The 23,131-nt window shown below is 40.4% G+C and overlaps 1 protein-coding gene across 1 annotated transcript in view; it reads right to left on the minus strand.

Moving 5' to 3' along the window:
• Positions 1-23,131, minus strand: part of map3k10 (mitogen-activated protein kinase kinase kinase 10) — a 48,149-nt gene that overhangs the window by 22,086 nt on the left and 2,932 nt on the right. The window lies entirely within an intron of this gene.

Genomic DNA, 23,131 nt, shown 5'->3' on the forward strand with positions numbered 1-23,131 from the left:
TGTGTTGAAAAGTTGCATAATTAAGATTAAGGAACTGACCTCCCAGCCCATTGTTCCTTCACTGTGCTGGTTTCAGTCATTATGCAAATGTATTGTTTATAAGATTGGGGAAACCTGCAGTTAGCTGAGACTGAAGAAGTCACTTGGATGAGTGATGAAACGTTTCTCCCACAAAACGCTACGTCCAGATGAACAGAATCAACTTTTGGAGACTCCGGTTAGGTCCCACATTTTATTCTTAACTATCAGGTCTAAATTCCACTTTTCACATATTTTCAGCCCAATATTGAGAGAAATACTGATGAAATGTATTTAAAAACACTATAGCACGACTACTGGCAGATGAAAAAAACTAAACAAAACTATTTACAACTCCTTTTGATGACTATTCAGTGAGATTTTTACAAGCCCTGAGCAAAGTGCCATTGTCTCTGTGCTGCCTCGCCTTAAATAAACTCCGTGATGTGAGAGCGAGCAATCAGCTGGAGCAGCATTTTGGGCGTGGTCCTCTGAGCAGTCAGCTGAGAGATTTATCTTCTGCTGATCAGCTGATCTGGTTACTGCAGGTGGAACAGCCTGACAGAGCTCGACACCACTTTCATTTTCCTTCCTCTGTTCTTTAAAGTAACACTGCAGGCACATTAGAGGAAAGCGCAGTAGCTTATAGCAAGCGTATGCCTAGTGAAAACCCTAACATAAGAAAATTACACTTTATTGTTCAAAAATATAAATATATACATGAAATGTGGCTGAATAAAGTTAAAAAAAAAATTAAAAATCAACTGCATCCTAAGCTGACCTCCAGAGAGCAGCCTGGACACATCCAGCTGATATCGGAGCGATGAGGAAATTCACAAATGCAAACGTGCCCCGAATGATTCAGCTTTAACATCAACAGCGATCTCTTTAGGCTCGATCTCTTGCATCACATGTATAATTTCTGGATTCAGTCCACACTGCTGTGTCATTAATTTGATGTTGTGGTAACAAGTGGGAAAGGTCACAAACCAGAGTAGTGACGTTGGGAAAGAAAAGGTGACTGGGGTATGAACAGGCTGACGCTCCTATGAGGATCCATTTTTACCGTCGTCCTCATCGGTTTAAAGGAAACTACACCACATAATCAACCATGAGGAAAACCATCAGGAAACTACGACCCCCTCCCTGGAAGCCAAGTAGTGATTAGTATGATGCTCCTTTAAAAAGTATATATTGGTTAGGTTTTCTTAAGGCGGTTTCATTGCATTTTCTTTAATTCCCAGACACTTGTTTAAAAAATGTCTAATCTAACACAAACCTAATTTGATGACTGCATTTACTTCAAAGCAATGAGTCTAAATCAAGCCACGAACAGATGCTAACATGGATGGTGCAGTTTCAAAAGCTGCCACTAGAGGCAGGATACAAACACAAGTTAGTCTTCATATACGCTCATTTTAAATCCCCAACTTACAGCATTTGTCACTGAAGTAGAAATACAGATACTTGCTTAGTTAGAAAATACTCCGGTAAAAGCTAAAGTACTGATTAAACCTCTTTACTCAAATAAAAACTGTAAGATAACCAAATCCCAACGAATTAAATGGGACAAAGTGGGAACAAAGTCTAGTTAACCTGTTCACTGCATTAAGATGTGATGTTAAGACAACAGCCACTCTGAGTGACAACACTGGCGGGAGTCAAACACACTAAGTAGTCAGCGGATCAGCTTTTCCAAAATTTATATTTTGTTTTAAGCCAAAATTAGCATCCCAGTTAATATCACACATCTCGCCACCCAAGCTAGCAATAGCCTCACCCGATAACCTTCAACTGCTCTTCCAAATATGATCATGCCTGGCTTAAAGGGAAAAAGAATAATCAATGAATAAAATAGGATAGGAACAACCAAAATTCCAGAAACTAGCAGTCGATGGGCTGCGTCCCTCTTTTATATACAGTCTCACAAAGCTGCTGGCTTAGTTCTCAGTGTTGTTTTTATCTGACAAAATGTTTGTAAATTTTAATTCATGTTGTTTTCATGTTCAAAATGGGCCTTTGGGGTTAAATATTTAGTCAGATGTGAGCCACACAGTTGTGACATTGTTGAATTTTATTATATGAGATCCATTTAGGTACAGCCGAATAACAAAGACCATCCTTCATCGAGTTATTTCTTTTTTCCTTTTCCCTTATCAGACTCATTTTACAGCCCCTTCTCCCTCTCCCCTGCAGACCAGGTGTAGCATGCACTTGATAACAGCTGCTTCTGTGTCGCCTAGTCAGCACCCCGATGCACATCTCCAACCACCTTCATCTACCTCCTCATCCTCCTGCAAGTGCAGTTTTTGTTGTCACTCCAGTAACACCTGAGCACCCTCCCCGCCGCCTGCCTCAGCACATCGGCATGAAAAAATAAATAAATAAATAATACACCAACACAGCAGCAGGCTGATGTGCATCAACGCAGACAAAGTACGTGCCCATGGGATTACTGAGAAGCCATTTCCCCGCCCCCGCCTGCAGACCCACCCTGTTTCATCTTCATTTCTACAAGATCAAAACCTCACCAACGAAGAAGTAACCGCCCCCTCGTCTTCATCTTCACATCACTTCTTTTCCCCACAGGTCCAGCCCTCTTCCCTCCCCTACTGCTGGTGCCTACCACTCTACTCTCTGCTTTTACAGCTGTCGCCAGCCTGGCTACGATCGCAGCACAAAACAGAGAGAAATAGACTGTGTGCGTGCAGAGTAATGGGTGGAGGGGGCGTAAGAATATGAGGAAGCAAGGGGGGGTGGGGGGGGGTTCATGGTTTAAGATGAGGAATGGGGCAGGGGGGTAGGGTGGAACAAAGCTGCAGAAATGAGGGCAAAGGAGGAGAGTGAAGGAGAGATGGAGGAGAGAAAAGGCACAAGCACTATGACAGGGAGGGAAAGGAGTGGATGAAAAGATGAGGGCTACTAAGGGTAAAGAGAGATGACTGGAGGGAATGCTTTTGTCATTATCCTGGCAGCACATACCACATGTCTTTGTACCTCGATAGGTCTCTCCATTTTTTTAAGGGTTTTTTTGGCTTCTCACATCTCTCACCTCTCAAGAGATTTGAACCATAACAAGATGCACATCTTTCCCAGCATGCCCTACAATATATACGTAAATAAAACCCCAGATTGGTTATCTTAATAAGTAAAAAAAAAGCTTCATGAGACAGTGTGGAAATGATTTCTGCCTGTTAGTCTAACTAAAAACTGTTGCAACAGCACAGCAGATGTGCATCGAATCCCTGGGTCTCTTTCCATTCCCCAGTGCTTTGATACGGAGGTTGTAGTGAGTATGCTCCCATGTCATCGATACCCCAGCTTGGCTCCACTTGTACCACCACAGGCCATCGAGGCTCCAATCCTGAGCCACACAGTGGCACAGTTTCACCCTGCAGCTATTCACTTTGTCTGCACACAAACGTAGCTGCCAGATTTGTGTGACCAGGCAGCCTCTCTCTCAGAAGAGATGGAGGTATTAAATGAGGTGGCTTTTTTTGTGCATGGAGTCTATGTACGTGTGTGTTTGCATCTTTGAGTGTGTATGATATGAAAATGGTCGTACTTGCAGCACAGGAATATACACTGAGAGATTTGAGCTTTTCTAACTCATGACAAGGTTTAGCTTTCACAGTTGTTTAGTTAAAAAGCAACATTTTACTGACATTAGATGCAAACAATTAGCATTTCTTTCCCCTAACACAGTTATTACAAACAAGTCATAGCCATTCTGCAGTGACAAAGAATTAACTGGACCTGAAAAGGTTTGATAGCAGTTAACTTAAAGTAACAGATAAGCAGAAAATAAGGATCAAAACCAAGAAGACAAAAACAAAACATTGTGGATATAGCTAGCTAGGGTTGTCAACTTTTAACTATCAAATAAGGGACACTCTGGTGTGCCAGAAGCATAATGCACAACCAGCTGGACATAGTGTAAATATGCTCTGTATGTGACATTGCAAATAATGATAAAGGAACAATGATAAGGAACAAGCAAATTTGGTTTTTATAATGGCATGTCCCGGCTAAAATGGGAAAGTTAGCAACCCTATAGCTAGCTAAAAAAAATTAGTGGCAAGTTAGAAACATTGGAAAATAATAACTGTTAACTGTTTAAAGTATAAAATAAATCAACTGGAAAAAAGGGATAACATTGTAAATTTCAAGCAAAAAGTATTAATAAATACCTAGAAAATGTTAACATAAGATATGGATGCTAATTGAAAACTGTAAGCTAAAGGTAGCATTGTCAACTAGCTAACAATATAGATAAACAGTTAAAAACTGCTAATTCAAGTAATGGATATATACTTAAAACTGCTAAAAAAAAAACACTGAACAGCTAAACAGCTTAATAAAGTGGCTCAACAGTTAAAATAGAAAGTCAAAATTATACATAAAAATAGCTAAAGGTAAAAGGGGAAATTGCTAGCTGACAATATATAAAAACTGTTGAAAAGAAGAGAAAAAAAATTGCTGAAAATGGTTCAAATTGTTAGCTAATGATATAAAAGATATAGCTAAAGCTGATAGCTAACAGTATGGATAAACAATTAAAACTTTTAATTGTTAACTGTTAACTGAACTTAATAGAGAAACAATTGAAACTGGTCCTACAACATAATGAGCAGGTCTTAAAAAGAATAACCACTAAAAATAATGAATGTATTAATGGCTGACACAGTAAGCAAATGGTTATAGATAAAGAATCGAGATAGTTGACCAACTCTGGGAAGTGATTAGTGTTAAACTAAACAAAAATCAGTAAAAGTATATGACTAACTGAAATTAACCTCAATCCAATCCAAATGTGTTTTATTCAAAGCAGTTAAAATCCTATCAACTATTCCTCAAGTTAAACATCTTTTTTGTGTACGAACAGATAGCTGACAACGGAAAACTGAAGTTAAAGTTGTCTCACATGGATCACCTTTAAATATTGAAAAGCTGCTAACTGTGCACATCATCTGTTACATTTATGTTTAGTTTCATGAGTTATGGATGGACCTGAGTACTCAGTGGTTTGTTTTGGAATCATCCAACATGTATCACACAGAAAAACATTGAATCTCTCCAGCAGTGAATGTAAACGTTGAATAAAACATTACATGCTCGCACTGAGTCTCAGCTCTTCGCTCCAAACACGCAGCGTGTTGTCTGCCGTCTCACTGAAGTGTCCTTCACATGACTCTGCTATAAAAGTGGGTGAAGGACCTTCGGCTCGGAAGGGACACCCAGCGCCTTCTCTGCTTAGCCCGACTCCCCACTCTCCGTGCCAGGCTGCTGGCAAACAACAATGACTCTCTAACAGCCAACTAAACAACCACTAAACAGCCCAGGACGTGCCAGTGTAAATCTTTATGACTTTGTCCACTGAAATCCATGTGTCTTTAACGTATGGTGGAGCAATCCACTGTGTACATTTGTTTGTAGAAGTTGCATTCTTTATCATTTTTAAACTCAAATTCAGCAGAATCCCTGAATTTGAGTGAACCTGTTACTCAGCTACATAATGCAGTGCATTATGTACACCATCATACAGCTTGGGGACGTGTAAATGTGTGTCAGTGAAGGAGGGAGTCATAGCTGTTAACCGGCTTGAAATCAGAGTTTTATTGATCAGTGGAGAAAGCAATCGTGACGAGCGGGTGCATCATTTGTAATCGTGCAGGCACTGATGGATTCGATTTAGCAGTTTCACTGCAGCTCTCCCTTTGTCTCTCACTCATAGAGACAGACTGAGGCTCAGCGCCATGTCCTTCTGACAGCGAAGTGATATAAACGTGTTTTAGCAGCGTGGTTGAGTTCACACAGTGTCGGCAAGACGTGAACAAGTCCAAAGTCCTTCCAATAATCCACAGTGTGGCACGCTTTTACTACTGCAACTACAGATCTCCTACCTCTCACCAAACTATTCTGAAAACTTTGTAAGCCATTCATCAGAATAATTAACCATTAGACTGAGTACTTATTAACATGTATAGATGTATGATGAATATCCAGTAACAGTATATGAGACGAAAAAGGGGAACGAGGGCCGGCGTCCAGGTGAAACGGAGAAGGTACCGGAGGCTAGCTGCTTTGCTGTGGGGTGACTCTCGGTGTCTGCGACCAGTTCCTCTCCTGTCGTTTGCTGGGGATGTTACGCTGCCGCCTGGGACCCGAGTCCCATGGCTCGAAAGCAGTTTGCTCACTCTGTGTCCGTCATCCATTTCCCGTTTTGTTGGTGACAGCTACGTCTGCTCATCGATCAAGGTTTTTTCCAACTCTGGAGTCGCTGCCCTGCCCGGCAGGTCCACAGGTTTGCACAGGTGTTTAATTCAAGTACCGCTGCAGTCAGCTGTAGATTCCGCAGATAAACCGTCATCAATTCGGTTCGCCCTGCTTAACGTTCGCTCTATACCGAACAAATCATTTATTTTAAATGATCTTTTTATCAAAGAGTCTCTAGGTTTTATGTGTCTGACTGAGACGTGGCAGCAAAATAAGGATTATGTCCACCTGAATGAAATCTGCCCGTCTGGCTGTTCTGTCATTGGAACTCCGCGTCTTTTAGGACGTGGTGGAGGACTTGCTGCTGTTTACCAGGACAGACTCATATGCAAACTGGTGACTTCGGACTTCTTCTCTTCATTTGAGTCACAGATGATGAAGGTCGGTTCTCTGAAAACCTTTTATTGTATTTTAATCTATCAACCTCCTGGACCTGCTGGGGTCTTTCTAACTGAATTTAACGACCTTCTGACATCGATCATTAAACTGGAGAAGGTTGTAATATTGGGAGACTTAAACCTTCATATTGATGACGCTTCCTGTAACACTGCTGCTGAGCTCATCACTATCACTGAGTCTTTTAACTTTAAGCAGCATGTTTCTGGCCCCACACATACGAAGGGCCACACTCTTGATCTTGTTTTCTCCCTGGGTTTAAATATATATGATGTATGTGTGGAAGATGTCCATGTGAGTGACCATAGTTGTATATTCTTTAATTTGTCATTTTACGTGGATCCTTCACCTCCTAAATTGATGATCCAAAGGCGGATTATAAACCAGGATGCTGCTAGAAGGTTTTCTGCCATGTTTGTCCCTCGCATGGCTCAAAATGATATGGATTCACTTATTTTGTCTTTTAACAATCAATGTAAATCTATTTTAGATACGGTGGCACCTCTGAAACTAAATGTTGTCCATTCTTCAAATTTCTGTCCTTGGATAAATGAAAGTATTCGAAATTTTAGGAGATATTGTCGCAAATTAGAACGTTTATGGAAGGCTTCCAAGCTTGAGGTCCATAGGGTACATCTCAAGGAATCAATTTTCTCACTTAACAACATGATAAAAAATGCCAGAACGGAATATTTTGCTAATTTAATAGCTTCAAAAAAGAAAAATCCCAGAGTATTGTTTGATACAATTAAAAACATTGTCTCTCCTGATATTCCTCATGTACCAGTCTATACTAAATCTGACTGTAATGACTTTTTAAACTATTTTGTTGATAAGGTCGCTGCTGTCAGGTCTAATATTTCTCCATCATCCTCTCAGTATCACATTGACACGTTGCTTACCTCTGATACCTGGTCCTCTTTTACTCCTGTTACCTTACAGGACATCAGTGCTCTGCTTGGTCGAATGAAACTGACTTCAAGCCACCTTGATGTACTTCCTCCATCATTTTTCATTAGTGTGTTTGATTCTATTGGCCCCTGTATTCTGGAAATAATTAATACTTCTCTTTATACTGGCTCAGTTCCCAGCTATTTTAAACAAGCTATTGTTGAACCAATATTAAAGAAACCAAATTTGGACCCATCTCTTCCAAGCAGTTACAGGCCAATATCAAAACTTCCATTGGTGTCAAAGATTTTGGAAAAAACAGTTGCAGAACAACTTAACAACTTTTTGGAAAAGAACAATGTTCTGGACATTTTCCAGTCTGGTTTCCGCAAATTGCACTCCACTGAAACCGCTTTGCTTAAAGTGTCTAGTGACATTCTGATGGCAGCAGACTCTGGAGAGTACACTGTTCTGGTTATGTTGGATCTCAGCTCTGCTTTTGATACTGTTGATCACAGCATCATGATAAATAGGCTGAAGGACTTGTTTGGGATTACTGGCGTTGTTTTAAAATGGTTTATGTCATATCTATCTGAGAGATCCTTTACTGTCTGTATAAATCATGTGCTGTCGGAAACATCAGTTCTGTCTTCTGGGGTACCTCAAGGATCTGTTTTAGGTCCTATTCTCTTTTTGCTGTATATCCTCCCTCTAGGCCACATTATCAGACGTTACAATAATATTTCTTATCATCTCTATGCTGATGACATTCAGTTGTACTGTTCTTTCAAAGCTTCTGAGTTGTATAAATTGTCTTGTTTAAATAATTGTCTGTCAGAAATCAAACAATGGTTAAATGACAATTTCCTTCAGTTAAATGCAGATAAAACAGAAACTTTGATTATTGCACCTGATCACATGCTCTCAGAAATTAGGCAGCATATCAGTTTTTTAGACCCTTCATTTCAGTCGAGTCTCAGAAACTTAGGTGTTATATTTGACAGTTCAATGTCTCTTGAGAAACACTCTAAACAACTTGTCCGGAACTGTTTTTATCATCTAAGAAACATTTCTAAACTCAGGCTACTGGTGTCAAAGGCAGAACTTGAGATGATTATTCATGCTTTTATCTCTTCTCGTTTGGATTATTGTAACGGTCTTTTTACGTGTCTTAACAAATCAGCTCTGGATCGCCTTCAGTCTGTACAGAATGCAGCGGCAAGACTTTTAACTGGTACAAACAAGAGGTCACACATTACTCCAGTTTTGGCTTCTCTTCATTGGTTGCCTGTAAATTTTAGGGTTCATTTTAAAATTTTAGTTGTAACTTTTAGAGCTCTGCATGGTGAAGCTCCCCAGTATATCTCTGACCTGCTGAAACCTCATGCTTCATCCCGAGCACTTAGGTCTTCAGGTCAGAGGCTACTGGTGGTCCCACGTACTAGATTTAAAACACGTGGGGATCGGGCTTTTCAGGCACTGGCACCTAGGCTGTGGAACTCTCTGCCGTTGTCTTTACGCTGTCTAGACTCTACTGACTCCTTTAAAAAGCAGCTGAAGACATTTTTATACAAACGGGCTTTTAACTAATTTAATTAATTTTAACTTGTATGTCTGATCTTACTGTAAAGCACTTTGTGATTTTTATCTGTGAAATGTGCTATATAAATAAATTTTACTTACTTACTTACTATATCCAGAATTCTTGATGGTGTGAATTAAATGTAAGAAAAATACAACAACACTGGATAAAAGCTGATTTTGTTTAAAAGTCAGGATGTTCACATTCTGTTTGAATAAAATGTTCTGGTAATCAAACAGCTTTGTGTTTATGACTAACAGATTTAAATTGCTAATGAAGGGAACTAAGTTTAATTGTACTTTTCTGGGCGATCACAACACATACATATCACTAAACACCTTATTAGTGTTAGTGCTTTGTTAGTACAATGGTTATGTGGGACGTAAATGTAAGTCATTAAAAATACTGGCGACTGTCAGTGCTACCCCTCAGCCTCCTAGTAGACACACCTTTGGTACCAGCTCGTAAATCATACGTCACCACATTCTTGAGTTATCCCACTAAAAAGATTTTCAGAAACCTGACCTCTGACCTTGAATTCAGCAATTTAAATAATTTAGCAATTTAACTCTCAAGCAGCCAAGCTAGTTCAGCAGCTAAAATGACCAAATGGAGTTATTCATCACCTCAATATATTTTATGCAGGAATGCTCATTGCAATTATAACCATACCGATTCTGTGTATAGGACAAATATTATAATCATTAGTTGCAACATTTTTTCCCCAAATATAACCAGTAACATTTTTAAGTCTTAAGTATGTATTTCAGTACATTTTAACACCAAAATGTAAAGAAGTTGTGACTTCACAATATTCTGATCAAATGACTCCCAGATCCCTCACACTGTTATTCGAAGCCATGGTAATGCCAAGTATCTGGTTAGACATCATGTTTCTAAGGTTTTTAGGGCTAAATTTAGAATCAGGAAATTAGGTCTGGGTCTTTATGTCTTTAAGACGTTCCTGCAGTTTAACTAATTTGTCCTCTGGCTTCATGGATAGATAAAGCTAATTGTCATCTGCATAGCAGTGAAAATGTATGTTATGCTTTCTAATATTCCTGTCTAAGGGAAGCGTCTATAATGCTAGTAGAATTGGTGCTAGCACAGAACCCTGCTGAACTCCATAATTATCCGTAAGTTTGTGACGAAGAGTCACCATTTACATGAACAAACTGGAGTTTATGAATTAGCCGTAATTCACTGAAAAACATCAGAATGTAGTGATTAGAAGTGAAAAATTACAATATAGTTACAATATAACCAATGCCTTCCATTATTTAGGTCACACCAGAAGGTTGGCACTATAACTCTTGGGTTTCTCAATTTCCAGTGAGTCTTTAGCAAAGGTAAACTGCCAAGTTAATAAACTGCAGGTTATAAAATCATTTGTATCCAAATAAGCATTTTTTTAAATATGAGTGGTTAAATGCTCAATGAAGCGGTCTCCCTAAAAAAACTAAAGAATTTACTTTAAAGACACAATAATGCTGGAGGAGACTTATCTGAAGAAGCTTGTAGGCAATATCAGAAAACGAAAAAGAGGTTAGAAGAACAACTTAAATCAGCCTCTTCACTTTACATCATGTCTGGAGAGTTCACTGAGGCTTCTGTGAGTGGAGAAATCAATATCGCTGCTGTAGCTGTTAGGAAACCTCTGAGAGTATAAAATAAGTTTACAGCTCCCTGATGCTGAGAAAGCTCACACAAAAACCTCTTTTTTTTATTCACATTTTTTGTGAGCTTTGGAGTTGCTTAAAAGAGGCATTTTGACTTTTTACTTTAAAGTTTGTTGTGTTTTTTCTTTTTAACAACCACAGAAAAATGACACCACATCCGCATTTCAGATGATCTAATGCTCATATTGCTCGAAAGTTGTCTGTCACCTCGGACGTGATACAACCACCTGCTGACTATTTGGTAGTGGTTCCTGGAGGTCACTGGGTAAAAGTCATAAAGACCGAAAACTTGCCGCTGTTGCCCGTTGTTCTTGTTTGTCTGCAAATATTCGCTAGTTACTAGATTAATTGCGTTCAGAGTAGAACTTGTGCCTCAGCGTTGCAACCAACATGTTTCAAAAGGGAGAACTGTTCAATTGGCAAACAGTCTTGATTTCTGATTTATGTCTCCGTTTTCAAAGTTTCACTGCAGCTTAGAGAAAAGCTGAACAGTGTTTGTAGACAAGTTCATCGCTTCCACTTAAACTACAACCACAGCTACATGCTAGCAACTAAAGCAATCATAAGGAGGTTTTTGCCAATCGCTTGGGGAAATACACATTCTTCCTTAGCAACAGGTGGTTGCCAAATGGTTGCAGACTGGTCTCTAGGTCTGCGTGACTAGGTCCTAATTCGATTTTTAAATGTTAAAAAGTTAACATCACATAGCTAGGGGTCACGTGTTTGTAAAAGCTCAATAAATCTTTAATTGGTGTCACCAGGCTGGAATTTTCCCTCACTAAATAATATTTTATTTGCAACAAAGAGGAAGTATGTCAGCAATTTGCAAACAACTCTAGAGATTTATCTTCAGAGTTACTGGTAGATAGCTTTAAATTGACTGACATGAAAGATATACAAACAACTTTGTAAATGTATCCATCCAAAAGAAGAAAGCTTCTTTTTGATTTGTCCTAACAGAGAGAGTGAGAGACGGGACAAAACAGGCGTTAGCCTGGGACAAGCATTCACACGATGGAGAGAGCTTCAGGATTGAAGGGACTTAATTATTTCTACTGATCAGTAAGCAACAAAACCTGGAGGCCTGTTATCCAGCCTACTTTTTTCTTATGACCTTAGCCTACTACTCAACTGTGCCGTTGGAGTTTAAAGTGGCAATGGCAGGATTTTGCGTAGTATTTTACAGTACAAAACAGCACAAAAATGATTTGTGATCTAAAAATAAACCAGAAACAACCACACACACTGATCTGTCAGAAAAATAGAACTACTATGACCATAAGGTTAGCACAGAAAAGAGGAAGGATCCACGGAGGGACCATGATTACAAACAACGAGCACATTCGTGGATCCTCCTTCCACCCTGCTGTTTGTAAAGTAATACGTAAAGAGGACTGGATGTGGCAATGAAAGACTGAATTTATAATGATGCCTCTAGGTAGTGTGTTCATCGCTTCATGTGACGTGTTTATAGAGGTTGCTAGGTTACAAGAAAAACAGTAAAGCCTGCAGTAATGCCGTTTAGGCTCACCAAAGCTGCAAAAATTATCTATTGTAGGTTTGATATCAATGAGACATCGTCGGACAAAGCAGCCCCCAAAACACATGAGGGTTTTTAACTAATTTGATGCCAAAATTAACAATGAAGTAAACACACTGTTGCAGATTATGCAACTTAAAATCTGTATTTAATTCGAGCATTGCTTTTTAAAAAACTCTAGCAATGAAAACTTGCACAGGTATCTTTCTTTCATAAAGGTACCAACAGTGTCTGATTTTAAGCCTAGTTCCACAACTTGGGGAGACAGCCTCAAGAGCATAGTTTTCTTTTTCTCCTCGACCTGGATCTAAAAGCACTGATCATCTGCCTTCAGCTGACCTGGATCTAGTAGTTCACCAATATAGGGATTGAAACAGACCTATGTAAGGAGGACAGAATCGTTATCACAAAAGATCTTTCAGAGGAAGATCTTTCTGGGGAGAAGAAGCTAACTCCTGGATGATTTCTAAGCAATCCAGAGATGATTTGCTCTGCCAGAGGAATAATGAATTATAAAAAGCATATTTAATTATTTCCATTTGACAATGAGAAACAGTAAATTTAAGACGGGTAATATTCTGCAGATGATAAAAACAGGTTTGTACAAAACAGCCAACATGGTTATCAAAACTAAACAGCTAATCTAAAGCAACATCCAATTTTCTCACAGCTGGGAGAACTAAAGATAAAGCTGTCAGGGGCACACAGTGATCAGGCTCTGATTTATGTCTGCATTTCAGTCTGGAGACGTTGCTGAACAACTGATTTTCAGCTGCTAGGTGGCTGCTGTGTTACACAGCAAAATTAGGGAAAATGTAAGCAGCATTATTATGATTTCACTTTTTAACAAACCTGCATGTGTTATACAATTTGCTCATTTGACTCCAAGTCTATCAGTATAATGAGGCCTACATATATATGGACACAGATCGAAAAGAACTGCAGCCTTCAGTGCAGCAGCGATGTAAGCCTTAATCTGTATCTCCCTTACTGAGGGAAAGAAAACTGGTCTGACCTCCTCTCAAACTGGCCTGTCCCTTCCTCCCCCATCCATCTATCTATTCCCATTCCCTGCCGAGCCTGCAGGGGTTTCTCTACAATCACTGCATTCCTGCTCTGTTCTCCTACCCATCCTGCCTTGCTTCCATCCATCTCTCTATTCACAGCCTACAGTCGACCCTCACTGCCAGCATCGCCCTTCCCGCTGCAGTGACTCCTGCCTTTGTGAGCTCTGCTCTTGCTCTGTCTTGGACTGCTGTGTGAGAATGGGGTCATTGTTGCTGTGCTGTAGCATGTACATAAGTGTGTGTGTACATGTGTGATAGCACAAGTGTGAGTTTTTGTCCTGCAGCCCGACCTCCATACACACGCAGGCCTACATCTCTGTACATGCACCGAGCTTGGAGACATGCAGAATTTAAAACACAGCCTAATCTAGTCGCATAATTTATTCCAACATCTTAAATGTAACACAAAAATTCAGACTAAATAGTTGCCTCACACAAACCAAATTATTGACTTATTTTGCCCTGACTTTCGCCTCTCAGGTAGGCTGTCAAACCCAAACGTTGAGTAGCCGAAGATTAAGATCAGCTGACACCGATCAGGGCTACCTAAGCTGTTGCTCGAAGGGTTGCATGATTTTCCAAGAAAAAAAATATCTTAATATTCTGATTTGCTGTTAAACCCTAAGATGAGGCCCAGGATCCTTAATCTGTCATAAACTTGACTTAGCAGACCTAATTTTCCAACTTTAAGAGGATATATTCTGATGGTTCCCACTCTATTAGAGTAGCTTTGAATGATTTACAGTTCATAATAAACCTGTTTAGCTTTTTAATGTTCCTTCACTATTTTCTGATTGGCTGCCAGTGGGTGGGGCTTCTGTGCTCGCTGCCAGAGTTGTGTGAACAAGATGACCACATTAAGGATAACAATTCTACATGACATCACACAGAGCAAACAGGAAAACAAATGACTTAAACTGTTTGTCTAGAGCAGTCACAGGAATTAGGTACAAATACACAGATCTCATTGTTTCATAAAGGAACATAGTGGATTCTCTTTAAAGACTTTTTTTTCTTTTTACATTAGCTGTCATGAAGCCATTATACCTGTATCATGAATATTATCCTTGACCTGAACTATAGCTGTAAAATTGGAACTGGTCTTTAAAATCTAAACCTTGGTTAATGCCATGTTATCATAATTCACACGTCATCAGGTAGAAGGTGTCCTCCGGCTGTTTGCATTTTAATTCAGTGCTGAAATATTTCAATTAATAAAATATTAATAACACAAACATTAAAAATCATCTGTACTAGCTGTCATCTTTATAAAGTCATACACTGAAAGCTGCTATTGGTGCTATTGGTTTAATATTTTCATATGTGACACATAAAATTATTGTGTGGCCTAATTTGAAAGGTAAGCACATCTCATGTTATCTATTTACACAGTATTTAACATCATAATTATACACAGAAGTTAAAACATGTAAACTAACTCCCCATTGCTTTGCATGTACCTAACACAGTATCTTTACCTCACTCTGAACCTCCCTGATAGTTTGAAAACCTCTGATATGGACTTTACTTTTCATAGGTGGTAACCACCCTGATGTTACAGTGAGAAGACCAAATGCAATACCCCGACAGTCAAACAAACAAAACAAAAAAAAAACAATTGTCCACACTGTCTGCAAGCTTCACCGGGCAGTTAGTGTGCAAATATCAACTAATCTCTCAATAACTGAAAGTTAAGCTGAAGCTTTTGGCTTGGCTTATTTCGCCACAGCATGGACTCATCAAGGTGCTGGAAACAGTCCTCAGAGATTTTGGTACTCAGGTAATCTGAGTATTGTTGCAGTAGATACAAAGGTGCCCATAACGTGTCTAGAAAGTATGCTTCACACCGTTACATCACCAGCAGCAGCCTGAATCGCTGATACGAGGCAGGATGGATCCATGCTTTAATGTAGTTTACGCCAAATTGTCACTGTGCCATCCAAATGTTACAGCAAAAGTAAAGACTTTAGGAAAAGAACAGTCTTTCCAATCTTCTGCTGTCCATGTGAATTGTAGCCTCGGTTTCCAGCTCTTAGCTAACAAGTGTGGCACCCGGTGTGGTCTTCTGCTCCTGTAGTCCATCTGCTTCAAGGTTCAACACAGAGAGTCTCTTCTGCATACTTTTGTTATAATGAATTATTATTTAGGCTAGTGTTGTTTTCCTCTCAGCTCAATGCCGGCTAGCTATTCTCCTGTAACCTCTCTATGCCTCAATACACCAAGTTGCCACCATATGATTGACCGGTCGGATACTTTATTGTGCAGTTGAACAGTTGTACCTAACGAAGTGGCTGTGGGTGCACTTCCACACATCAGTCTCGAAGGCTGTGGCATGATAACAGTTTTGAGCCCAGTTCCTAGCATCGCTGGCTCGCACTAGCCCAGTTAGTCACAGTCTCGGCCTCTGCTCTGTCTCTCTGGGGGATTAGCAGCCCACACTGGCCACCGCTCTAATCCTTTCCTCAACAGACTCGCTCTTTGGTTCTCACACACAGCCAGACAGGCTTTTCAATGACGGCAGCTATATGCCATATCTCAGCTTGCTAATCTTAAGTAGCGATTACAGCACTAGCGCGCAAGCATTGTTATTGATGTCATGGCCGCTATAGTGTAACACATCAAATTAAAAAAAAGAAAAGGCAAAAAAACAAATCTGTTGAATGAATTATTGTTATGTTGCTTTATAACTTAAATATTCAGAGTTCAGGCAGAATACTCAACAAGCCAGCTTTGGGACAAGGGTCTCCCGCTATTCACGTGATTGTTGACTGTGTAAATGGCTTCCATTTGAAGCTGCTGCAGTCATAACAGCAGGTACTGTCAACCGTGCTCTGTCTTTATTGTGTACGTGTGTGTCTATAGTATTAGCCTTTGCATTCATTGTTAAACATTACAGGAGCTTCATCTGAGGCCAGAAAACCACCAGCTACCTATACGTTACAGACTTTTAATAATGTTATCAAACAGGAGTTCAAAGCAAAGGACAAATATTGTAAATGTCCACAGTGTAACACAGTCAAGCTACAAAGCATTTACGGTACGTAAGAGCAGGATACAGGCACAGATATGTGCTGTGCAAAGAAAGGTGATCTGCTCACCTGTATTGTCTTACCTCCAGCTGACTCACTGCTTCTGTGTATGCACAGAGTGTCAGTGATGTACATGAACCATGACTCAGACTTGTGTAGTGGCAGTGGGAATGAAATAGAAGCATTGACATGTCCACTTACTCAGTTAACTATAACTTTCAAGCAGTCTTTGTAAGTGGACTATATTAAAAATGTATCTTTTGGACATTGATTTTAAAAATAGACTGAAATTAGATGGTTGAAAGGTGGAAAAGTAACTGGACCTTCAATATAGCTGGACGAACTGCTTATTACAGAACTCTCAGCTCAAAGTATCTGTCAATTTATCTGTTAAATTGTGTTATTACCTTGCCTCAGTGCAACCAGTAGTCCAAGATCAGATATGATGACACCCCAGTGGTTCACGGTTAACCACTAACAACACCAATGTGATGTTTGTGATATTTGTGGTTATCACCTAATGATGTCAGTCCTGAAACCTTTATGAATCAATTCCCTGAACACGTGTGGAGCTGGACTCACTGTGAAGGTTTTGGACTACTGGTTGCACTGAAGCAAAGTAAAACACAATTTAACAGATCACTTGAGCCGAACTTTTGTCATCAGCATCTCATCAAACCATACTGAAGGCCCAGCTAATTTCAGTCTTTTTAAATGAATTTATTAAATTTATATTTTTAATACAGTCCACTTACGAGGACTCGTTGAAAGTTAGAGTTTAACTGAGTAAGTGGACGCTGGGTTAATGCTGCTTTCTGTTTCACTCCCACTGCCACTACATGAGTAATGGTTTATGTACATCACTGACACGCTGTACAGTGACATCAGAGGTGATGATGTTTGTGGTTACCACCTGTGATGTCACTGTATCACTGTGGTTCAACTACCATCTCCAAACATTAACATTTATTTTAAGTAAAGGGGAAAAAATGAGGCTGATTAACAACTGGATTGGTGCTTAAATACCAACCATTAATACTCCAGTTACATACTTAGCTGTGGTAGGACTGCCCCGGTCACTAAGGAGAAACAGGCGGGGTGACGGGGGCAAAATCACTTCAACCATTGCCCCATACAAGACAAAAACAAAACAGCTCTCCAAAAATTGGACATTTTCAAACATTTCTAGAGTGGCTCCTCTTTCTGTCTCACATTCCAGCATAAAGTTTCCTTAAAATTGCAGGTCATCCTTTTGCATTAGATAAATGTGCCTCGATTTCCCCGACTAATTTTCTGCTTCAGAAATAATGTCATCATAAACCTTTTTTCCCAGGTCATCTTGAGACTGTTTGTATTCCCCATTTGTCCAGAGGCCTGTCCCAGCTGCATTAGGGTGAGGTCGCCAGGCGTAGCACGGGAGAGACAGACAACCATTCGTAGTCAATTTAATATCATCAGTTAACCTAACCCCACTACCTGCATGCCTTAAACTGTGGGAGGAAGCCAGAGTACCAGAAGAGAGTCCACACAGGAAGGCCCCGCCCAGATGGTGGATTCAAACCCAGGACCGTCATGCTGTGAAACGACAGTGCTAACCGCTGCCCAGATATCGACACTCTAAATCTTTTCTGCTTCCTTTAGTTTTACATTTGAGTCAAGCGAGGGCGACTGGTGCCCTATGCTTTGAGCAACTTAGAGGCTGATCCAGGATCAGAGAAACAGGTAAGGCATGGCCGCGGGGGCGATGACCTGCCAACCCACAAACATGCTGTGACATCACTCTAAGGAGGTCACTGTAATCAGATTATCCCGGTTACACAGACTCACCCGCTCGCTGTGGGCCCACAACGGCAGCGACACTCAGCAGGTTAAAAACACCCGCTGCAAACACTCGGGATAAATTTAGAAGAAAGCATCTGAGCCAAAAATAATATTGCTGTAAAAAAAAAGAAAAAAGAAAACTTGCACAAAGCTTCCAACACTGATTTGATCTATCACAAGTGTCACGTTTTCCCTTGATGATTTCTTTTTTCTCTTTGGGAGTATGGAAACGGGAGGTGGTGGAGAGGCTCGGGGGCCTGTGCTGCACTGTAACCGCGGTGCTGCCAAGTGGTCGGCGGTTTGAAGAGGACACCTGAGACCAGCGCACCTGGACAATGAGCTGAGGTGTAACCCTAAACTGAGATGAACCACTGTTTATCTTCCCCCCATGCTCTGCTTCTCTTGTTTTTTCCCAGCAGTCTCCACACTCCAGCTTATTTTCTCTTCACCACCTGATCTTTTCCACCCTCTTATCCTCCCAATCTTTTGACCTGCTACTTCTCTCCTCTGTCTCACTTTCTTCCCAAGATTTTCCCTTCTGGGCATCACAAGGCTAATGCAAACATCCCACCAGTCCGGGTATGACTCATATAATCACATGCTTAACGATTAGCACCCTGCATTTATGGCAAGATTCATTATTCCGGAGGGAAAAGAGAGTCCAACATTCCCTCCCTGAGATTTTCCTGCATTTCTTCAGTTGCTATTTTCACACACACACACACACACACACACAATCGACTAAATTAGGGGACTGACATTTTACCCAGCAGCTGACAGCGGCTAGCAGCTGTATGACTCAGTAGCACAGAAGCAGTGCCCATGTCACCATGGAAAGGCAGCGTTATGGCGTTGTTGCCAGGGCTCTGCTGTCCAATACGCATCAGCTCCCGCATCATTGCTGCCTGAGCCGTACAGAGAGGAGGTGGAAGACGGCAGAGACAGAACTGAGGATGTATGGCAGTACGAGACTCATGAAGACAGGGACTGAAGATTAACAGCACACGAGCAACGAGTGTGTTTGCTACTCATACCTCTCCTGCTTAAAAGGCCTACAGTCAGCATCCTACATACTCCACCCTTATTTGTACTATCCGTCCCCCATGACTCATGTCACTTGGGATAAATAAACACTCTCCGTACCTGACCTGTACCTAGACGCACTTAGATGCTTGCTGTGTATTATTTCTTTGATGCACCAGCAACTGCAACTGCGTCTTTAAACAGCAAGTAGCACAAAGGACCAAAAATAGCTCAGTGAGTTGCAGAGCAAAACTGCTCTCCTTGAGGAGGGGAGGATAGAGGAGGAGGAAGAGGATGAGGAGCAGTAGGAGGTGTAGCGAGAGATGGCAGGGAAAACATGGTAAAGTGAGACCAGGACTAAAGCCTCCCTGCTGGGATCAATTTAAGTTTCTCCGCTAGTGTCATCATTCCCAAAACCTCACATCAAATACTGGAATCCAGTGATGACACCTTTATGATCACATTTCTGCAGTGACTGGGAGAGGGCTCATTTGCCCCGGAGGATTGCACACAGGGCAGCCCTGACTGCAATAGCTGTGACCACAAATCTGACATATAGACTGTAAACATGTCAATATTCAATGTGGGACAACCATTTAACACAGCAGCACAGCACCGTGTGCTGCTCTGCAAGTGTTTATTTCTCACCAGTCTAAAGTGTTTCTTTCTCTTCTCTTCTGAAATACTGTAAATTACTGGTTTCTGCTGATGATAACAACGTGGAAGCTTGTTTCATCTACTAAAAGAAACATTTTTGCCCTACATAAGTCAAGTTATGACTTAGTTACTTAAATGTCTGAGAAAAATAACTCAAACCTGACATTTTATTGTAAAGATGGCAAATTTTTGCCATCTGTACAATCTGTTAGAGTCTGAAACAAGCTTCCGTATGATGATGAGCCACAGCTACAAAACGCAACGCAATTTAAGTGAATAACATTGATCTTCTCATTAATACACATGTACCTAGACACTGCCACAACATCAGCCTACATACACAAAACAAAAGTGCTCAGGAACCATCTCTGTCACTGAGTCTTACAATTTCAATCCCACTGAGAATCTGGAAGATGCTACAGGTCGATTTTGGTGCCACAGTGCAACCCACAGGACCCAAAGAATCTGCTGCCAGTGACACAGTGACAGAAGCTGCCAAAAGCTGACAAAAAAATCGGTCCGGGCATTTTGACTAGAAACCGGCCCACCAGGTGTTATAGGAAAAACCATAAAGCCTTTGAATGAAAACAAACGCTGTTGTGACAGTGATGTACACTGTCTTGTTGGTATATGTATGATTTCTATACGTTGTACATCAGATAAAAACTTTGGTTGTAAGATTCAGATAATTATTTAATAAAAGCTAGACATTTTAAATGAGAATAAGAAGGAAAAGTATTTTATTTGTGCCCCCCTTTCCCTGTTAATGCCCTACCTGGCCCCTCTGGCAAAACTTTCCTAGATCCGCCCCTGCAGTTACCAGCTGTCAGCTACTTAGAAAAGGATCCTGGTGTTATTTGTCTCTCAGAAACAGTTCATAACTTCCCTTCAACTCACTCATGTCACCTAAAAGGTAAACCTGTTTCTCCATCACCTGTTCAGCTCTGATGATTCAGTAAGGACGTCTCCTGGTTTCATCTTCATGTTTCCCTCTCACCAGATAACCAAACCGACATCATGACCAGCAGCTTTACAGCTGTGGCTCCAGCAAACATCAGCTGATAGTAGAAGAAATTAATATTAAATAAATTCTAACAACAGCTGATCAAGCTTAAACGTGCTGCTGTTGTTTAGCGCGACAACCGCTGGTTTCCTCTTTCTGGCGCATAGTGGGCGATAAACAAACAAGAGAGAAAAGCTGATCAGCTGATCATTGATCAGTTTCACGATTGAATGAGAGAAGAAGAGACAGCTGACAGCGGAAAGACAGAGAAAAACTCCAGCTTTGTGTCTTTTTCCATCCTAGCTGAAGTACGGGACAAACTGTGTTCCTTTTTAGCTCAATACAAAACACGTAATATTTTCTCTGAATGCGGGACGATTCCGTTTTTTAGGGGATGGTTGGTAACTCTACTAACTAACCTTATGAGTAAAATAAAGTTCACTAGCAGTAACATCATAGCACCCACCCAGCTGTAGAAACTCCGTCATGCTAGCCAGTACGCAGTACGAGTTATTGTAACTGACGGTAAAAACTCAGCGTAACGAAAATAAACTCCACCTAAACTTGGTTTATATCTGATCCAGATAGACTGCAGGTCATAACTTCTTACCTGAAGTTCAGTTCACCTGACACTCGGATGGGCGGGTCTCTGCTCCTCCTGCCTTCCCTTTCCCTCATCCACCTGGCCTCTTGTGGCAGCTCCACCATAGCCACCACCAAACAACTGAGTTATTTTTACACATCTGCCAGCATCTGGCCAATCCACCACCTTTCATTGTTTATACTGTTATAAAAAAAAAAATTTTTAAAAAATCATCGGCCCATAAAAACGAAAAATCACCATCGGCTCCCCGGGCAAATGCCCGGTATGCCCGATGGCCAGTCCAGCTATGAGTATAGCACAGCACTACTAGGTAGATGGTTTAAATGTTATGATTATTTGGTGTGTACTTGGAGGTCCTGATAGGCTGATTTAGCTTGGACCAGCTAGCCATTTCCACCTGATTTCAGTCATCATGTTAAGCTAAGTCCTTCCCGTTTATTGTTCTACAGTCTAGGAACCCAGATAATCTGTTAGGTTTTTCCAATTGTGGTTTTATACAATTGATCACAGTAAAACTATAGTTGTGTACTGCAGATGCAAAACTCCATCCAGAGACAATGAATAGAAATTAGAACTAGCTATAAACACTCATGCTCTGTATTGGAACTATGTTAAAGGAAGCGTCCCTACCAAATAAAAATGTATAAAATATATTAATTCAGACCATGAATTCTGCTTTCTGGTCATCGCCTGCACATACAGATAATCATCTTCAGACAGTAGTTAATTATTAACCAGTGTATTTCTGCAAATCCCATCTTGCTTTTATTTCTTTTTCTGCTCTTTATATGACCTGATGATCAAACACCACTGGTCAATGAAAGCTTTCAGCAACAAAAATCTTGACTTTTTGCATATTCATGTGCAGAGATGGATAGCTTGCTCAGATTAGAGACTAGTTCACCCGTCTTTGCTCTTAAAAAGAAAAAGGTGCCTCTCTAGTAAAACACTGTGATGCACACTGGATGAGTCCTGCATATGCTGTTCGTATTATAATATGCCCCTGATACGGCGATCAATAGATTGTGACTGCATCAATCACATTATTCTCGCCTTGAGTCAGTCATTATCAAAGTAAAGTTGTAATTAGTTCACTAAATTGAATCTTCCAAAATGCCATGCATACAAATTTAGGGAGGAAACAAAACCTTAGGCAAATTGATGATAATATAGTCAGCTTTTTGTTTAAAATCCTCTATTGCCACTACTTACAACTGAATGAAGTGGAACACCTGTTTCAAACATCTCGAATAATAATAATAATAATAATAATAATAAATGAGCAATTCTGTGTGACTTTGTGTTAGATTAAAGTAGATTTGACCTATAACTCAAGTGTGTGTATATTAAACGGAGGAGCTAAACAGAAGAACTATGTAAGGTTGTGTGTATCCTCACTCCAGCATACACAAAGGTCAGCTTGAAGGTTGCAGTACTGCAAACAATATCTCATCATAATGTCAACATAATCTAAATAACCAGTCACCTTGAGCTGCATGATAACACAACAGCTGAGCAAACTCCTCCTGCTGATCTCACATCATA

The sequence above is a fragment of the Aulonocara sp. 'chitande type north' Nkhata Bay genome, linkage group LG14, assembly GCF_057382095.1.
Source record: "Aulonocara sp. 'chitande type north' Nkhata Bay isolate Kocher_YH1m ecotype deep benthic linkage group LG14, A_spYH_male_GT1.1, whole genome shotgun sequence".
Classification (NCBI taxonomy): Eukaryota; Metazoa; Chordata; class Actinopteri; order Cichliformes; family Cichlidae; genus Aulonocara; species Aulonocara sp. 'chitande type north' Nkhata Bay.